Source organism: Saccostrea cucullata, unplaced genomic scaffold (assembly GCF_032062105.1).
Source record: "Saccostrea cucullata isolate Sc308-1 unplaced genomic scaffold, CSIRO_AGI_Scuc_v1 ctg488, whole genome shotgun sequence".
NCBI classification, from domain to species: domain Eukaryota; kingdom Metazoa; phylum Mollusca; class Bivalvia; order Ostreida; family Ostreidae; genus Saccostrea; species Saccostrea cuccullata.
The window spans coordinates 513,784-517,313 of NW_026932753.1; positions in this window are offsets into that span (position 1 = coordinate 513,784).

Genomic DNA, 3,530 nt, shown 5'->3' on the forward strand with positions numbered 1-3,530 from the left:
TTGTGTATAAAATTCTTTGTTTTTATTTCAACCTTGCATAAGACATAATTAGCAAATGTTAATAAACCTATCTTGTGTTGGTATTTCCCCGAATGGCTACTCGGATAAAAACAACAAGTAATTATCACACTCAATTAAGGGGCCCTCTAAGGGGTACAGGTAGACTTACCTGTGTTTACCTGGATAACCAATATCTTATAAATCAGATATATTCATTCAATTTTATTTTAATTAAGAGTTTTTTTTTATTTTCCGAAATATATTCAATTAATTAATTAAGATTTAAGAAAAATTAAATTTTTATTGTATCTTAAATTTCAATTATTATTTTTTTCAAACTATTCAATAGTATTGATTGAGAATTTACAAATTGTTACATGCATAATCCCCTTTCTGTGCTACATTTTCAAACTCTTTTAAATAAATGAAAACAAATGATTTTTTTTTCTTAAAATAGTATAGCTATTTATTTATGATTAAAAAGGTGTTTCTGTAAAGTTTTGTTTAAATTAATTCATTTATTTATCATTTTTAATTATCAAAACATTCTTTTAAATCATCATAAAAAACAGTTTAAAAAAGTTTATGTTTCAATTTTTATAATAAATAAATTATAGACTCTACATCTGAACTTCTTCACCTTGGATCGTGATCCCTTACATGTAGTTGTGATGAAACATATGGAGATGGACTAAATAAATTGTAAATATTGTAATTATGTGTGATAAAAAAGTGAAACAGTGCTATTTAATATATACTGTGGAAATCAGTGCTGCTAAACAATAGAACATGAAAGTTATTTATAGTTTTTAATATGTTTTGTGCTTGTAAAATTATTTATTTAAAATTATGTAGGTGCTCAAATTAAAAAAAAAATTAAAAATCCATTTTATTCTATTTAAATTCTGGTAGATTATTCATACAGGAAAGTCTACCTGTATCCTCTAGAGGGCCCCTTAATTGAGTGTGATAATTACTTGTTGTTTTTTTCCGAGTAGCTATTCGGGGAATAAACCCTTGTGTAATTGATTTTATATGTTGCCTGTCAGTCCTGATAACGTTTTCTGGCACGTTTTAACTATTTACCTATGTCAATCTCCATTGCTCAGATCCGAGTTTTGGTGATTTAAGTGAAATATATATAAATTTATCCTGATGCATGCATTTGAAGAATTTTATTCAAACAAAGAAAACATTCATCATTTCTTGCATTTTTTCTATTTCTTCTATATTCTTTATAATGTGAAATAAACTTCAAATGAGATTTTGAAATAAGGAAGTTTTGCTTAAGTATGCTTACTAGGATACAAATTTAAATTTACAAGTTATAAAAAAAACATAATCTAAAATATATTTTAAGATTTCCTCACCTTCTCCCAGAGTACAAAGAAATATGCTAAAATAATTTAAAAGTAGATTCTCGACAATTTATTCGTTAAAAATTTAGAAAACTACGTAGAAGTATTGCAGATTAAAATAAAAAGCTTATAGCTTTAACTGTGAAAAATTTAAAGTATCAATTTTGTATTTATAAGCTGCATACATATGTATTTATAAGCTGCATTTAAACAATGTAATACATTTTAAGAATTTTTCAAAAATTGATTTTTTTGTGAGGACAAAGATATGCAATATACCACATATAGTCCTTTATCCACATGACAAAACCTTTCTTGATATTCTACACATGAAATTTGACCCCATGTATAATTTGAATGAAATTAAAAATGCCCCAACCCAGGTTCAATTCATTCATTAGAATTTAATTTCAAGCATTAAGTATAGAAAACAATACAATTTCTCCCTTTAAAATGCTTTCAATTTAATTTGTTCAGACATGTATTTTAAACGTAACGTCAAGCAGATTTATGTGTTTTGACGTACATGATCGTGACCTAGGCAATCAAGGTTATACAATATACAATTATGGACTTCAGTGTAGGTCGATATCTGGTTATAAGGACTCGTGGCAATTGATATTGACCGAAGATACAGAAAATGATAGCGACCGAGCCAATATCAATTGCCATCAGTCCTTATAACCACATATTGACCGTTTACTGAAGTCCATAATAGTTATATTATATAATCACTCAAAGAAAATGCACTGACACAGTCATAACTAAACATACTTGGCTGGAATTACGTCACAATGGTTAAAAAAACGCTTCTTATATTATGACGTCTAAGTAACTTCAGTGCAACCGAATGCTATGTCGTGCTATATCATTTTCCACCGACGTGCTTTTGCTTTTGGAGGAATATCACGTGACGGCCTTTCAGCCAATGAAAATTACGAAAATAATCTTCTTGCATAATATTATATATATATTTTTATCCAATGAAATGACGCGTTACAACCAAAATTAAAGTATAATTATACTAATAACCCTGAATAGAGATTTACAGATTTTTCAAATGAACGCGTAAATTTACAGATTTAAGTATAATTTTTACAGATTAACTTATACCTATATTTATACAGATAAGAGTCTTAACTAGAGGCGAACTGAAATATAATACAAAAGTTAAGTTTAATTGAACTTATGCAGTGTAGTATTCCAAGTTGTGTATTTGAAAAATCCACATTAATCCGTCCTGTACTCTACGAATATTTAATTTTCTTCGTTACTATTAATATGATTATATTCATATTTTAAAAAAACATTTAAAGCCACGTTCATCCATCCTTTCGTCTCTCTATCTGTCTGTTCGTAAATAAACTTTTAAAATTGTCATCTCCTTCTCAACAACCATCGGGCCAATTTTAACTAATTTTAATGCTTGGTACATAGCATCCTTAGCTTGATTGAGGGAAGTTTAATTTTTTTTAAATGAAGGCCCAAACCCCCTTACAAGATATTATTAAAAAATCTGGAACTTAGAAGTGGAAGTATCCTTGGGTAATGTACATTCAAAATTATTAAAATCATGATCTCCAGGGTAGGACAGAGCCACAATAGGGAATCCAATTTTTGAATTGAAATGTATATTCATTTGAAAAAAATCTTTTTGAAAAATTCTCAAAAAAACACTGCAGAAAAAAACTGAAACCTATTTGGAAGTATCCTGGGGTAGCGTAATATCTAGAGTGTTTAGACCATTACCCCGTTGGCAAGGGTCACAATAGGTTCTAGTATTACAATGGGACAAAGTCTGGTGAAGAATCGCAGAGTCAAAGTTACACAGGTGAGCGGTGTGACCCATGAGCCTCTGGTCGTTTCTTCAATTTAAATTATGTTAAATTAAGCAGTGGCGAGATAAAATCATTAGTAAAATTTTGTTAAAATGCCATAACCAACGTTATAATTAGTCGTACTCGTAGCACTGTGGTTAGAGTGTCTGCTCTAGAGTCGAGGAGTAGGAAGTCAATCCTTACGTCGCGGGTTCAAATCCCATTGTGGGACGTGAAGACCGGTCCTTTGGACGAGACTGTATAAACCTAAATTCCGTATCACAGTAGCTGATGGCAAGGAAAAGATCCCTCAATGCTCAATTGTCCTAACCCCCCGTTCACACATAGACGCCGC